The following is a 16,805-nucleotide window of genomic DNA, read 5'->3' on the forward strand; positions in this document are numbered from 1 at the left end:
GTTGTTTGACGCTTCCACATCCCTGCTTGTAAAACCTGCGTCACAGAGTAGTTTCTTTTGAAGGCCAGGGACATACTTATGTATCTGATCTCGTGAGCTCTGGGTTGACGTGTTGTAGGAGGATCTGGATTCAGAGAGTGATCAATGACTCTGGGAATGCATGCCGAGATGGAGTTTTTAGTGATCCTCCTCGTTTCTCCCTGTGCTGACGAAGAGTGAAGGCACTCAAGGACGAGCTGCCACTATTTTCACGAGATAGAGCCTCAAAGTCTTTACTAAGCATAGTAACAGATGATCTGATTTGTCAGTTACAGAGCGGAGACTTGTTATATGAAAGGAATCGAATCTAGGATCCGACACCCCTGGATTCTGAGTCTTGGCAACAAACTCAGGGACGAAGCTGAATGTTACCTCTCCCCTATTATGAGAGATGTTATAAGAGAGACTATGAAGTTCACCGACTCGTTTGGCCAAAACCAAGGCGTGTAGGAACACCGTCTTCCAAGTAAGGTGGCGATCTGTTGCCTGGCGTAATGGTTCAAAGGGAGGCCTCTTTACAGACCGAAGAACTCAAACCACATTCCACATGGGAGGTCTTACTTCCGACTGACGACAAGTAAGTTCGTAACTCCGTATGAGTAATTAAAGTTCCAGCAATGAGATGTCCATTCCTTTCAGTTTAAAGGTGAGGCTCAAGGCTGAGCATTAGCCTTTCGCTGCCGAAACTGAGAGGCACATATCTTCCAGCAAACACGCGAGGAACTCCGCTATTGCTGGAATAGTGGCATCAAAAGGAGAGATACCCCTTCCATAACACCAACCTCAGAAGACATTCCACTTTACCTGGTGGACTGATGCTGAAGATTTTCGCATATATCCAGACATCCCCTTCGCAACTTATTGCGAAAATCCTCTCTGAGTGAGGAGATGATGGATACTCTCCGGTGTAAAGTCGTAGCAAAGCTACGGCTTTGTGGTAGATGTTAACATGCGGTTGTCTGAGTAGATTGCGTCGTGGAAGAAGTTCTCTTGGAGTTTCCATTAAGAGCTGCAGAAAGTCCGGATTCCATTCCGCATGATGCCCTATCGGAGCTATGAGGGTCATTGTGAGGTTGACCAATGTTCTGGCCTTGTCGAATACTCTCGTCATCAGACAAAACGGTTATAAAGCTAAACGTCGATGTTGTCTCACCATTGTTGTAATGCATCTTGCGAGAGTCTTGGGGTCTGAGACTGGGGAGCAGTACAGCCGGAGCTTGAAGTTCGAGGCCGTTGCAAACAGATCCACCATCGGAGAACCCCACAGAGTCAGGACACTGTTGGCTACTAGATGATCCAAAGACCATTCAGTACCTATTACAGAATACGAGTTGCTCTTGTCAGATTGTCAGCGAGCACATTCCTTTTGCCGGGAATGATGCGGGCAGATAGTGACATCGAGTGGACTTCGGCCCATCAGTATTTCTACTGCTAGATGGGATAGGGGATGCGAGAAAGTACCTCCTTTCTTGATGATGTAAGCCACTACCGTGGTGTTGTCACTCATCACCACCACTGAGTAGCCCGCCAGGAACTGATGGAACTGTTGAAGGGCAAGAAAGATGTCCTTCATCTCTAAGAGATTTATGTGAAGGTACTTTTCAAACTCTGAACAAAGGGCTGAGGTCATGTGGTGCGACACGTGGGGCCCCCACCCTTCTTTTGATGCGTTGGAAAACAGCATCAAGTCCGGGGGGAGGACGAGGAGCTCTACACCGCTCCGCAGATTCTCGTCTGCAATCCACCATTCGAGGTCCGTCCTTTCCCCAGTTCACATGGGGATCAGAATGTCCAGGGAATCGAAGGCCTGATTCCACTTAGACTTTAGTCGCCACTGGAGGGATCAAATCCTGAGGTGGCTGTTGGGAACTAGACGGTAGCCAAAGATGATAGGTGTCCAAGGACATATAGCCACTTATGGGCTGGAAGTGCTTCTCGTCTGAGAAAAGGGCTCGCGACCTTCCTCAGCCTCACTACCCTGTCGTCTGATGGGAAGGCTTTGTGAAGATTGGTGTCTAAAATCATTTCTAGGTATACCAGTCTACGAGGGGGAAGCATGGATAACTTCTCGAGACTTACCAAGATCCCCAGATCTTGGCAAAGCCTCACAAGTTTGTCTCGATGCTGAGGAAGGGTTGCCACCGAGTCTGCCAGGATCAGCCAGTCATCCAGGTAACTAAGGAGATGGATGCCGATCGTGTGAGCCCAGGATGACACTAGGGCAAACACTCTGGTGAAGACTTGGGGTGCTGTGGAAAGACTGAAGCACAGCACCCTGAACTGGTACTTCCTGTTGCCTAGGCTAAATCTTAATACTTCCTAAAAGAAGGATAGATTAGGATCTGTAAGTATGTGTCCTTTAGATCCAGTGTGCCCATGAAGACCTGTGTTCTTAGCACTTGTCTAACAGTGTCTACCGTCTCCATGCTGAACGAAGTCTGTTTGACATACTTGTTCACAGCCGAAAGGTCAATGACTGGTCTCCAGCTTCCAAACTCCTTTTTCAAGAAGCCTAGGGAGTTGTCGAGGACCTTCTGGAGAGCGCCCTCCTCCAACATGGTCTGGACTTCGGCTTGAAGGGCCAACCCCTTTGCTTATTCCTTTGCAAAGGAGTCTATCGTCACTGGATCCTTGATCAGTGGAGGAAGAGATAAAATAAACGGGAAGCGATACCCTGAACGAATCAAGAGACTGTCCAGGGATCGGCCCTGAGCTGCTTCCACCTGTCCCAGCAGCTTTGTAAGCATCCCCCTACGGGTGCACAAGCAGGGGATTGCCTGTCCTAGCGTTTGCGGCTACAGCCGCTACCTCTAGGCTGTCTCCCTCTACGAGAGAACTTGGTGTCTTTCCTGTACTTGGTCGGAAAGGGCTTCTTAGACACCTCTTTCCTCGCTGCCAATTTGCCTGTCGAGGTCTTAGGTTGGTTGGTCTGCGGAGGAGTTGGTGGTCTGTAGGGATGGGATGTCAAGGCCCTATGGAGGAGGGAATCCTGGTGGGACTTCCTCCACCTCTCTGCAGCCTGCAACTTGCTCGACATTCCTCGGCTCAAACAAAGAGGAACCCTCTTGAGAGGAGTTCTGGCGCCTTGCGATCTCAACATTAGTAACTTGGTGATGGAATCTCTTGGATACCGAGTCCCTGCGCTTGAGGATAGTGTTAGCCCACAAGTTCACCACTTGGTGGTCCAGGAACTCGATGGAGCGGGTATCCGAGAGGAGGAAGATTTCCATCACCTTCCTGTTACTTTCTTTGGAAAAATCCTCCATCCGTACCAGGATCCCTACAGATCCTAACCAAAGATCCAGCCACGAAGTAGCCTGCATGGTGTACTTTGCAACCTTTCCCTGATTTAGGATCTCTGTACCCGTGAATGCGACTTGACGGTCGGAAAGTCTCCCTATAAAGACCCCCTTTGTCAGTTCCTCCAAGAATAGTGAAGAGGAAGGGCTGGTCAGGGCTCGTCCAAGACCTTGTAGTATCTTCTTTGTTGGACACAAAGAGGTGGAGGAGCTTGGCAGACGAGCCTGATCAAAAGGAAGCAAAGAATTCAGAGACCTGAGAGGTAACCTTACACCAGGCACTCTTCAGCCCCTGAGACCACGGCAAAACTGCACTGAACTTTGTGGGCTTCTGAGTGCTGAAGACACGATCTAAGACAGTGTCCTTGCCCTCTTGAGGAACCATCTCCAGGTCTGATAACCCACTGAGGGCCCTCATCAAAGTCAGAACATGCCAGAAAGCGTGCTCTGACTCTCTCTCCTCCCCTTCCGATTTGGGGCTGGCAGCAAGGTCTTCATCATCCACAGCCAGGAACTCGTCTCAGGATGGGTCGAGGTCAGTTTTAGGGTGACTGCAACCTGACCCCCTCTGCAAGTCCCGAAGTCCTCAAGGAGGAGTTGGCCAATGTCTTAAAGTTTTTTAACTCTCTCCAAGGAGGAAGATACATCTCCAGCATTGAAGGTCTGGATGGTCGGACCTTCCTGGAAACCTCTGATGTTGTAACACGACTGTCACAGGGAAGATCTTCCACCAGAGATGGTAGGAGAGAGTCTGGGTTAAACTCTTCCTCACGGAAGACTCTTGGCTGAGGTGACGATGAGCCAAGAGATCGGGGGGAAGGAGAACCAGCGAGGTTAGCCCTTGTCCTAAACGTTCTAACCGGATTCAGTTTCACCCTTGACGAGTCTGCGACTTCTGGCCCTCCTCTCTTCCTCTTCAGGGAGGCGATAGCCGTGGTCATTTGCCGTGTGTCTGAGGGAACAGAAGATTGTGGGAGGTTCCTCCGAAATATTAGCTTAAAGGGAAGGTCTGAAAACCTGTATCACTGCCCTGACTATGGCTCCGAACCATGGTTGTCTACTGATGCTGGCGCTGTTTGAGAAATCACCTGAACCAGAAGGGAAGGAAGCTGAATGTTCCCTCTGAGGAGCCTTGTCTGAAGCAGAAGTCTTGTCTCGAGTTGAGTTCTTCTTATTGGGCGGAAACTTTCGGATGATGAATTCCTCTGGATTGCCCCTTTCCTTCTTCCCCGATGGTCGCGTTGTTATGCATTTACAGAAAGCGGAATGGGGCAACTGTGACCTGTGGAGAGGAAGCCTACTTCTCCTCGGAGATAGGATCAAAGTTCGAGCAGGAGACGACCAACCTTTCTGCTCCTGTTCAGTGTCCCTGTGTCCACCTACCTATGGCCTGCAGGCCTGCTGTGACTTCTTGGAAGTCGAAGACTGATGTTGTACGCTCTTTCTCCCTCTGAGTTCTGACCGTTGAGGAACCAAAGGTTGCTGAAGCGTCAGTGAATGATGACCCCTTGGTGAGTGTCTACTTGCTGGCGAGAGTTGTGGCATTGGCAAACGTTGACGTGGTGGAGAGCGTCGACATGTTGGTGTACATTGGCGGTTAGTGAGCGTTGGTGAGCTGGTGAGTGCGGACGCATAGGCGTACGCTGATGCGGGGGCGACAGCTGACGCGTTGGAGAGCGTTGGTGCAGAAGCAGTTGCTGACGCGTAGGTGAGCGTTAACGAACGGTTGGTGCTAAGATATCCGTAGGCACCCTATGCGAGGATGGACAATGCATTGGTGAAAAGCAGGCAGGAGAACGCCGTTCTGATGTGACGCATTGCTTCGGTAAACGGTGAGAACAGTGCGTGGTAGTACGACGCGTTGGTGAGCGGCGGTCGGAGGGAGAACAATGGTCAGGAGAATCGTGACTAGGAGGCGAATGACGAGTGGTAGGTTGATGAGCAGATGTACAGTAATCAGGAGAAAGAGCAGGAAGTCGGCGAGATGAAGCTTGCCGAGCAGTTGAACGAAGATCGGGCGACAGGATGTGCCCTTTGGAAGGGCGAACATCCTCAGAAGAGGATTGTGACCAATCATTCAGAGGGGAGTACCGAACTTTTAGCACTAGAGTTCTTGGAGCCAGGTGAAGGTCGGGAACAAGGTGAAGCAGGACGAGAAGGCTCCTACGAAGAAGAGAGCTGTGATGACGAGGCCGACAAACTAAAGACGCATCTCTTCTCAAGTGAAGGAACACCTCTAAGGCGAAGGGGCTGATGGATCACCAAGCTGATCAGCAGCAGCAGCAGCAGTAGCAGTCCTAATAAGAGGAGTCTCTATGAGTGAACTCCCATGGGAGGAAGAAACACTCGCAGGAGAGACATACCTAAGACTTTTCTCAGACTCCCGAAGGATGGTCAGCATGGGGGAGAGCGCAGTCTTCGGCTACGGCGAAAGAAGCAGACAAAGTAGGAGAGTCAGCAGGCAGGCCAGCAGATAAGTCCTCTTACACAACGACGTCAATGAGGGCCAAAGGGTCTACCTACGATGCCGATGAAAGCTGCAGATGAAGCAAGAGAGTTAGTTGGCAGGACAGCAGACGAGTACTCTGACACGACGACATCGACGAGGGCCAAAGGGTCTACTTCCGATGCTGATGAATACTGCAAACCAGCACCCTGGTGAAGCAGGTGCAGCAGAACCTCCTTAGAGGGAGGACCCAGCAAACCCAAAGACAGCCAAACCTGTAAAAGAGGAGACAGTGACAAGAACCCCTCAGGGGTCTTCAGAGGAAAGTCGGGAAGCGGAAGAAGCAGCTCTGGGTTTCTTCTGCTTCAAAGTAACTTTCAAAGAAGAAGAATCCTGTTTGGACTTCTTACGCTGGCTCCCGAACCTTTCTCACTGGGAGGCAGACCACTCCCGGCATTCATTACACTAGTTAGACTCACTACAACGTTGCCCCCCCCCTCCCCCAAACCTGGCAAAGGCTGTAAGGATCAGCAACTTCCACGGACATAAAAGTACCGCAAGTGCAGCCCTCAGGACCAGGGCAGGTATCATGGCCACAGGAAGGCGCAGACACACGAACACACTGTAAAGAAAAAGAAAAAGAAAAAAAGGATGAATGGCAGTACAAAAATGCGAGAAGGAAGAGCAGCAACAACTGTTCTCCATCCAAACCAAAAGCAAAGTGAAGCACAGTCACAGGTGTGCAAGTGAGAGGGTTAGCTAGCTACCACTCGTAACCCGGGCTAACTAGCAGGATGGGTAGTTAACCCTCGCTACATTTTAATGGCTCGTCCTTTCAGCTTCGCCGAAAGTAATACCCCTTTAAATAGCGTAGGTTTGTATTCCAGTTACGGAACAAATGACATTGTTATAGTAAATGACAAATTCGTAGATAATTTGTATTTTTCCTAACGATACAAACCTTAGCTATTTATTTAGGGGTATTACTTTCTGAGTAGCTAAAATGACAAGCCATTAAAATTAAGCAAGGGTTAACCACCCACACTGCTAGTTAGCGGTGGTAGGGGGGGTAGCTTGCTACCGCTCCCATTCACACACCGTTGATTAGGTTACTTTGCTTGGAGGTAGGACTTCAAGGGGGATAGGGCTGGTGGGCAAGTTTGTATAGATAGTTAAGGTTTGTATCGTTATGAAAAATAAAAATTATCTACAAATTTGTCATTTGTTCCGTAACAGGAATACAAACCTACGCTATTTATTTAGTGGTGACTCACCCATTAAGGAGGGTGGACGTACCTGCCAATATAACAAATTCGGAGATAATTTGTATTTTGCCTAACCATACAAACCTTAGCTATTTACATTGAGTATTACTTTTGGCGTAGCTGAAATGACGAGCCATTGGATTTTAACGAGGGTTTCCTACCCCGCGCTAGTTAGCAGGGGACCCCTCCCTCCCTCACACACCTGTGAAATGTCTCACTTCACTCAGAGGTAGGACTTGACTTGGGGGACAGGGCTGGCGGGCAAATATGTGTAAATAGCTAAGGTTTGTATGGTTAGGAAAAATACAAATTATCTCCGAATTTGTCATTTGTTCCGTAACCGAAATACAAACCACGCTATTTACATTGGGTGACTTACCCCTTAGGAAGGGTGGAAAGTCCCCAGCCATACTGGCTTTGGCTTTACCCAGGGACTCAGAATCCGAGTGAGTCGCACTCGAGAAAAGGAGTCCCTGCACCTCACAAGTTCCTTGCTCCGCAAGGAAACGTGTGGCCTACATAAGCTTGTGTGTGAAGGAAGAAAGTGTGACCCGTCCTAGGCAGTTGACCTGGAGTTCCAGAAGGAACTCTGGGTTAGGACGTTCCCAATACCACCTCGTCAGGGTATGGTGGACACGACAGTATTGACTCAATACTCGGAACACAAGGAAGCATGGTTTACCTGCAGAGGTTTGAGGTCAGCTATGCAGAGACCAGGATGCTGCTTCCCCAGTAGATGGGACGATGAAGAAAGAAGTAAGGGCCAGACATACTTCTTTCGTTCATGCAGACTAAAACCTGATAACAATGCCCTCAACCTACTGCTACCTGTCCAAAAAGGAGCCTGAGGTTAGACCAGCTGTTGTGTAGCCACCACAGAGCGATAGAAACGTATCGATACTCCTGTGGGTCACGTCCTGCAGGAAGCGGGCTGCGAAGGTCATTAGACGCTTCCAGACTCCAGCTTGTAGCACCTGCGTCACAGAGTAGTTCTACTCGAAGGCGAGGGACGTTGCGATGTATCCGACATCGTGCTGTAGGGCGACGTGACGGGGAAGGGTCTGGATTCAGGTCGAGATGAATGCCCTTGAGTCCGAGCTGAAGAGGTATACTGGCGACTCTCCCCTGTGTCCTCCCAGTGCTCCCAAACTGGCTTGCACATGAGGACAAACTGCAGCTGTTCTCAAAGATAACCCCTCGATTCCTTTACTGGCAAGAAGGAGAAGGTTTGGGTCATCTGATACAGAACGGAGACTCGAAATCTTGAAGGAGTCGAACCGAAGGTCCGGGACTCCAAGATTCTGAGTCTAGAAAACAACTCAGGAGCGAACCTGAATGTTGCCTTCCCCTATTCTCTTGAAAGGGCGGAGTCGTAGAGACCATGAAGATTGCTTACACACTGGCTGAGGCCAGAGTGAGCAGGAGCACCGTCCCCCAAGACGGAATACGATCAGAGGCCTGACGTACTGGTTCTTGAGAAGATCTCTTAAGGGACTAAAGAGTCCGAACCATGCTCCATGGCGGAGGTCTCACTCCGACTGGGGGCAGGGACGTTCGCAGCTTCGCATGAGCGAAGAAAGGTCCAGCAGGAAGGAAAAAGTATTCCTTTCAGCCTGAAGGCAAGGGAAAGCCTGAGCGATAGGCTTCACTGCCGAGAGCGGAAAAGAGTTTCCTCCCGCCGAAAAGTAATAACTCCGTTATTGCTGAAGAAAAGGCCTCAAGGGAAGAGGTATCTCTCCCACGACAACAACCACAGAAGACTCTCCACTTCGCCTGGTAGAACCCTGCGGATGACTATCGCAGGTGACGCGACCTCCGCTCCTTGACTGTAGCAGGTTGTCTCTTCTTGAGGGGGCGGCGTAGTGTCTCCAGGCGTGAAGCCGAAGCAATGCAACGGCTCGTGAAAGATGTTGTAGTGTGGTTGTTTGAGTAGCCTGTGTCGTGGGAGAAGCTCTCACGGGAGTTCCGTCAGGGGAAGCAGAGGGTCCAGAAACCGTTCTGCGTTTAGTCACAGTGGAGCTCTCAGGGCCATCGAAAGGTTGACAGACAACCTGGTCTTGTTGAGACCCATTCTCAACACACAACAATGGTGGGAAGACACAGGCATCGATGTTGTCCCACCGTCACCGGAAAGCATCTTGCCAAAGAGTCTTGGGGTTTGAGACTGGGGGGAAGAACAGCGGAAGCTTGAAGTTCCAGGCTGTCGTGATCAGGTCCCCCAGGCCAGGACTTGTTGGTTACTATAGGCCAAAGACCCCCAGGTACTCTCTACCTGTGAGGCTCTGCTCAGATAGTCAGAGAGAACATTCCTCTGCCCGGAATGAGCGAGCCGATAGTGGTATTGAGAGGACCTCGGATCATCTCAGTATCTCTACTGCAAGATGCGAAAGTATGAAAATGCGCCTCCCTGCTGGTTGGAATACGCCAGTACCATGAAGTCGTCGCGCACGGAGCGACTCGGCAGGATCTGTAGGATCTGTAGAGGGGCCAGACTATGGCCCCTAAGCCTGCCTGACTGATGGGGAGGTACCCTTCAGGTCCTGACCAAAGGCCTGAACCGGAACATGCGTCCCCCCCCCCCCCACCTTTTCTTTGACGAGTCCGAGAACAGCATCAAATGTGGGGAAAGGACGAGAATATCCAGTCCCATGCAAGAGGTTCCAAAGATCAACCCATTGCCGGTCTAAACGTTCCACTGGTCCCATTGGGACCAGAAAGTCCGGTTAATCGTTGCTTGGATACCACCGGAACTTGGGCCGCCTCACAGGGAACTTATCCAGAGGCGACCGTTCGGAACTAGACGGGTCAATGAGGAAAAGAGACCCAGGACACGTTCCAAGATAGGGCTGAAAGCTCTCCTTGACTGAGAAAAGGTACTGCGACTCTCCTCAGCCTTGCAACAGTCAACTGAAGGGAAGGCTCGGAGAAGGGGTCAACAGCATCTGGTGTTCCCAGGCGGTCACCCATCCAAGAACTGACCAGACCCAACGTTGCTTAACTTCGCTGATCGGACGAGAAGCGGTGTTTTCAACGTGGTATGGCCGGTGACTCAATATCATGGCTAGATACTCCAGATGTTGAGGCAGAAGTAGAGAAGGCTCCTAGCAAATTACCATGATCCCTCACTCTTGGTAAAGACCCGGAAGCTTGTCCCGGTGTCGAAGAATCGAACCCGAGCCTACCAGAGTTGACCAGACCTCCAAAAAGCGAAGGAGGCGGAAGCCTGCTCCTGAGCGGCCATGAGGAAAGCAGGGAGAGTTCTCTGGGGAAAAACCTGCGATGCCGCGGCGGGATCGCCACACCACATCTTAAGCAGGAACACCTGTAGTCTAGGTTGAATTCCAAGAGCTTCCTGGAAGATGGATGGAATGGAACCTGGAAGTACCCGTCCTCCCGATCCAGGGCCTAAGGAATCCTGCAGCCTCGTTACCAGTCTGATCGACTCTGCTGTTCCACGCTGGACGAAGTTTGTTCGACAAACTTGATCAGATCTGAGAGGTCGACGACGGAACTCCCGTCTCAGATGCTTTCCCAGAAGAAAGGATCGACTGAAGAAGCCAGGGGGGGGAGCCGTCGACGACCTTATGGAGGACTTTCTCCTAAGGCACGGATCCTTTTGCCCAACGGGCAAACCTCTTACCGACCCCATGGCATAGAGGCTTAGTGACACTGGATTCGCTGACAGTGACAGAGAGATGGTAAGAGCGAGGCGCGATATCCTTGGCTGATCACAGAGACCGTGCAGGAATCGGCATCGGGAAGCTGTTATCCGGACGAGTAACCTTAGGCATCCCCCCAGCGTGAGACCTGCAAGGGGGGTTGCCAATCCTAGAGTTTGTGAACTCTGCCGCTCCCTATAGGATTATGCCTCCCCGGGAGAGCCTGCCGTGCTACCTGTCCCTGACAGGAGGGGACTGCTATTGTACACATTGTCTTAGCTGCCGTAGCCGGTCCGATAACTTAGGCTGACGAGGCTGAATGAAGAGGCGTCGGAGGCCTGCAGGGTCTGGAAGAAAGCGCCTTGGAGGAGTGAAAACGGAAGTCGACTTCCTCCGCACAACAGCTGTCCATGTCTCTGTCCTGGGGCTCAAACAAGCTCTTCCCAAGGATGGAAGAGTGTCTGAGCTTGTCGACATCCATGGATGAGACACCCGAGAGGAAGCCCTCGGTCACTGCGTCTAGATGCTCCAACATCGAGTTTGCCTGCAAGTTCGAAACTTGGCGACGAAACGCCAAGGTGCTTGAGCCCGAGAGGAGGAAAGTACCCATGATCTTCCTGGAGCTTCCTTGTACAAAACCTCAGGTCGCAAACGAGGAGGGAAAGGACCTGGTAAGCCCCTTCCAGGAGATGGAGAAGAGGAAGGACTAAACCAGTCACCCCTTGCCCGACAGAGAAATCTCGAACGGAAAGCTCCCTGGCAAGACACTTCCAGGGAATGGCGAGGAGGAAGGGCTAACCCAGGTTCTGGAAAGAAGAATGTTGCTAAAAGACCTCCCTGAAGATTCTTCCTGCTCTTGCATGTGCCATGCCTGCGTTTACGGGGTGAAGACCGTGTTCTGGAAATACGCGCTCCAGAAGACTCGCCAGGCTGGCCATGTTGCAAAACCCCGACGGGAATCGCGGTCGCAATCGCCCTGGCGCTCGCGCGATGGTAAATCAATGGTTCGCGCGTGGCCGAACGTGGAAGCGCCCGTGCGCGGGCACGCAGGAGCGCAGACGAAAGTGCGCGAGGGAGCGCAGGAGGAGGGCGAGCGTGGTAGGAAGGGCGAGAGCTGGTGGTCGGAATCCGATAGTTCACAGGCGAGCGATGACCCGTAGGCAAGCAATGGCTACTGCAGGAATCGAGCCGGCACTCGCGCGACGAAACACCGTCGGTTCGCGCGACGGAACACCGTCGGTTCGCGCGACAGAACACCGTCGGTTCGCGCGATGGAATACCGTTGGTTCGCGCATGTGCGCGGGCACGTGGGCGTGCGGTCGCGCGGGCACGTGGGCGTGCGGTCGCGCGGGCACGTGGGCGTGCGGTCGCGCGGGCACGTGGGCGCGCGGGCGAGCGATGGCGCGTTGACGAGCGATGGCGCGTAGGCGAGCGATGGCGCGTTGGCAAGCGATGGCGCGCCGGCAAGCGATGGCGAGCGGTGGTGCGTTAACAAAACGCTAGCGCGCAGGCGAAGAATCGCGCGGGCGCGTAGGAGATCGCTGATGCGTAAGCCACTACTGTGGCGTTGTCGCTCATCACTACCACTGAGTGGCCCGCCAGGAACTGTTAGAACTGTTGAAGGGCCAGAAAGATGCCCTTCATCTCTAGGAGATTTATGTGGAGGTACTCTTCTGACTCTGACCAGAGGCCTGAGGTCGTGTGGAGCAGCACGTGAGGGCCCCCCCCCCCTTTTTTTTTTTGAAGCATCTGAGAACAGCATCAAATACGGGGAGAGGACGAGAAGATCCACTCCCTTTCGTAGATTCTCGTCTGCCAACCACCACTCGAGATCCGTCTATTCCACTGATCCCATGGGGATCCAGATGTCCAGGGAATCGAGAGTCTGATTCCACCGGGACTTGAGTCGCCAGTGAGGCGGCCATTGGGAACTAGACAGGCCAGTGATGAAAAGTGACAGTGGAGATGTAGCCACGTCTGGGCTGGAAGCTGTTCTCATCTGAGAAAGGGTCTTACGACTTTCCTCAGCCTTGCTATTCTGTCGTCTGATGGGAGGGCTTTGTGGAGATTGGTGTCTATTATCATACCTTGGTATACCAGTCTCTGCGTAGGAAGCAAGGAGGACTTCTCCAGATTTACCATGATCCCCAGATCTTGGCAAAGCCTTAGAAGTTTGTCTCGATGTTAGCCAGTCGTCCAGATAACAAAGGAGACGGATGCCAATTCGGTTTGCCTCGATGTTTAAGAAGGGTTGACACCGAGTCTGCTGGGGTTAGCCAGTCATCCAGATAACAAAGGAGATGGATACCAATCCTGTGTGCCCAAGAGGACACTAGGGCAAACACTTTGGTGAAAACTTGAGGTGCTGTGGAAAGGCCGAAGCACAGCACCTTGAACTGTTATTTCCTGTTGTCTAGGTTAATCTCAAGTACTTCCTTGAAGACGGAGGGACTGGGAGCTAGAAGTACGCTTCCTTTAGGCCAAGTGTGAACATGAAATCCTGTAGTCTTATCGCTAGTCTGACCATGTCTGCAGTCTCCATGCTGGACGGAGTTTCTTTGACAAACTTGCTCAGAGCCGAGAGGTCGATGACTGGTCTCCAGCCGACGCCTTTCTTACAAGAAAGAGTCGACTGAAGAAGCCTGGGGACCGGTCGAGGACCTCCTGGATTGCGCCCTTCTTCAACAGGGTCTGGACTTCTGCCCGAAAGACCAGCCCCTTTGCTGATCCCATGGCAAAGGAGTCTATAGACACTGGATTCCTGGTCAGGGGAGGGAAAGATGTTATGAACGGGACGCGATATCCTAGATGAATCACAGATTGTCCAGAGTTCGGCCTCGAGTTGCTTCCACCTGTCCGAGCAACTTTGTAGGCATCCCCCTACTGGTGGACAAGAAGGGGGAGTGCCTATCCAAGCGTTTGTGGCCTCGGTTGCTCCCTCTAGGATATTTTTCTCCCCTGGAAGACTTAGTGCCTTTCCTATCTTTAGCAGGAAAGGGCTTCATAGACACCGTGGTCTTCGCTGCTGTCTTGGTCGTCGTGGTCTTGGCTGGACGGGACTGCTGAGGAGCTGGTGGTTTATAGGGCTTGGAAGTTAAAGACATATGGAGGAGGAAGTCCTGATGGGACTTCCTCCATCTCTCAGTGGCATGCTCCACGTCCTTAGGCTCAAATAGATGGGCTCCCTATGGAGACAAATATCTGAGCCTAGCGATCTCGGCATTAGGGACTCGTTGATGAAACCTCTCAGACACCGCGTACCGACGTTTCAGGATGGTATTCGCCCATAAGTTCGAAACTTGGTGGGCGAGAATCTCGATCGTGCGAGTGCCTGAGAGCAGGAAAGTCTCCATTGCTTTACTGGTACGTTCCTTGGAGAAATCCTCAGTCCGTACCCAAATTTCCAAAGTCCCTAACCAGATATCAAGCCATGAAGTAGCTTGCATGACGTACTTCGTGACCTTCTCCTGGTTAAGGATCTCGGTTGCCAAGAAAGAGACCTGTTGATTGGAGAATCTCTCTAGAGAGATTCCCTTGGTGAGCTCTTGCAAGAGCAGTGGAGAGAAAGAGCTGGACGAAGTTCCTCCAGAATCTCAAAATACCTCCTCTGTTGAACACGAGGAGGTGGGAGAAGCTTACTGGTAGAGCCGGAACGATGGGAGGAGGAATATTCGGTGAGCTGTAGGGCAATCTTAGCTCTGGCACCCTTCAGCCCTTGAGACCAGGGCAGGGCTGCACTGGTCTCTGAAGGGTTCTGGTGCCTCCCGTGGGGATATCTCTGGGTCGGTAAACCCAGTGAAAACCCTTATGAGAGTCAGAACCTGCCAGGATGCATGTTGTGACTCTTTTTGCTCTCCTTCCGACGTTGGATTTGCGGCAAAGTCCCCTTCTTCCATCACCAAGAGCTCTACGTGGACATCCCTTGGGTGACTGGCCCTCTTTGAGGACTTGGTAGTCCTAGAAGAGGACTTTGGCAGAGTCTTGAAGTCTTTGGACTCCTTCCGAGGAAGAAGGTAAGACTCCAGCATCGAAGGCCAAGATGTCGTGTCCCTCCTGATTTCCATTGGTAGTGGGGAACTCTCCGTGTGAAGGAAGGCTTCCTCCGAAGGTGGAAGGAAGGAGGTCCTTTCCTCACGCGACTCCCTTGGCAAAGATGAGGTGGGAGAGTATCCTGAGGAAGATGCAGAAGGAGCTGGCCTTGATGGTCTAACCATAGACAGCTTTACCCTTGAAGAAGTGACCGCATCCGAGACTCCTATTTTCCTCTACAGGGGGGAGGAAGAAGTCATGGTTCTTTGCCGAGGGTCTGCTGGAGCTATAGGCTACTCTGAAGAGCTGCCAGACAGAGCAGGATTGAAGGCCTTTACCACTGCTCTGACTATAGGACTGAACCACTGTCAGACAGATCCCCTGAAGGGAAAGGGACCAAAGGTTCCCTATGAAGAGTCTCTGCTGTAGGTGGGTCCGCCTTAGAGGAAAGCAGTTTTGGGATCCTGAACCCTTCTGCGGAGGCCCGTTCCCCTTTCTCCGGTGGACGCACTGAAAGGTGTTTGCGGTGAGGGGAATGAGGCGATGGTGACCTGTCTGTGTGCTGTTCCTGCTTACTGTGCGAATGTGCAGGTAAGCACTGATGCGCGAGCGAGTGGTGGCGCGCAGGCGATAACTAGCGCGGGGGAGTGTTGGCGCGTGGGCACACGTGATCTGGTGCGTGCGCGCGGGTGAGATCTAGCAAGCAGGAGAGCGCTGGCGCGTAGGAGAGAGCTGGCGAGCGGGCGAGCACATAGGCAAGATCTGGCGCGCAGGAGAGCACTGGCACGTAAGAAAGAATTGGCGCGGGCGAGTGATGGCGCGCAGGAGATGGTTGGTGCGCAGGATCTCGTTGGCGCGGAGGAAAGTGTTGGCACGTAGGAGAGTGTTGGCGTGCAGGAGATCATTGGTGCATAGGAGAGTGCTGGCGCACAAGAAATCGCTGGCACACAGGTTGTAGGTGTCTCGTAAAGGAGAGCGTTGGCGAGCAGGAGACCGAAGTTGCGTGCGCTCGCTGAGGTTCCGGCGCACACTCAGGTTTTGGCCCGCGCTGAAGTTTCGGTGAGCTCTGTTGCGCCAGTGATCGTTGGCGCCCTGGTAAGCGCTAAGGGCGACCAGGTGAAGGCGCGCGCCGAAGCATTGTAGAGCGCTGACGAGATGTTGGTGAGCGCTGGTGCACTGCAGGGAGCTGGCAAGCTGAAGAGCGTTGGTGCACAGCTGCACACTTAGGTAGGGCCTCAGGAGGGTGTACCGGGAACAGGAACTGCGATGGTAGGTGGGCAGGTAGCACAGGAACAGGGATGTGCCCTTTGGAAGGGCGAACATCCACCGATGGAGATCATGAATGATCTACAGAAGGGTCCAGGACCGAAGTCAGAGAACTAGTAGCAACTTTGTCGGGAGAAGTTCGAGGAACGGGCGAAGGTCGAAGGCCAAGAGACGACTGAAGCGGAGACTCCTCTGCGGGGGACGGCTGCGATGACGAGGCTGAAGTGCCGAAGAGGCGCCTTTTCACCGATGGTGAAGGGCGACCTCTAAGGCGAAGTGGCGGGCAAGCTCTGCGACGGAGACATCCTCTAGGGGCCGTTGGATAAGCAAGCTGACCATAAGCAGCAGCAGTCCTCTGAAGAGGAGTCTCTATGAGTGAACTCCCCCGAGGGGAAGAAACACTCACAGGAGAGACAGACATAGGACTAAGTTTCCCCCTCGAAGGATGATCAGGACCGGGGGAAACTAAGTCGGCATCAACAGCTGGAGAGTCTGGAGGGGCAAGGGTAGTCAGCAGAAACCACAGAAGACACCTCCGACACCACAACATCGACGAGTGCAAGAGGATCTACCTCCGAAGTCGACGATGACGGCTGCACACAAGAGCTGCAGCAAGGAGTCCTTGGAGGGCAGACCCGGAAGCCCCAAGGACGACCAAACCTGTAATACAGAAGACATAGACAAGGCCTCACCAAGGGGGAGAGATGAGGCAGCTTCGCTACGAAGCAGCACCATCTCTCGAGGACCGAGGTTGGCCGAAATTAAATGGGTCTACGCTACTACTCGACAGTCTCTCGGAAGA

The 16,805-nt window shown here is 52.5% G+C and overlaps 1 long non-coding RNA gene and 1 other non-coding gene across 2 annotated transcripts in view; both read right to left on the minus strand.

The window, feature by feature from the left end:
• The window catches only part of LOC137632907 (uncharacterized), a 155,953-nt gene that overhangs the window by 112,604 nt on the left and 26,544 nt on the right, over nt 1-16,805 (minus strand). The window lies entirely within an intron of this gene.
• LOC137633374 (5S ribosomal RNA) lies at nt 9,980-10,098 on the minus strand. The gene has a single exon (XR_011042181.1). It is a non-coding gene; the product is annotated as a 5S ribosomal RNA (ribosomal RNA).

This window comes from Palaemon carinicauda, chromosome 42 (genome assembly GCF_036898095.1).
Source record: "Palaemon carinicauda isolate YSFRI2023 chromosome 42, ASM3689809v2, whole genome shotgun sequence".
NCBI lineage: Eukaryota > Metazoa > Arthropoda > Malacostraca > Decapoda > Palaemonidae > Palaemon > Palaemon carinicauda.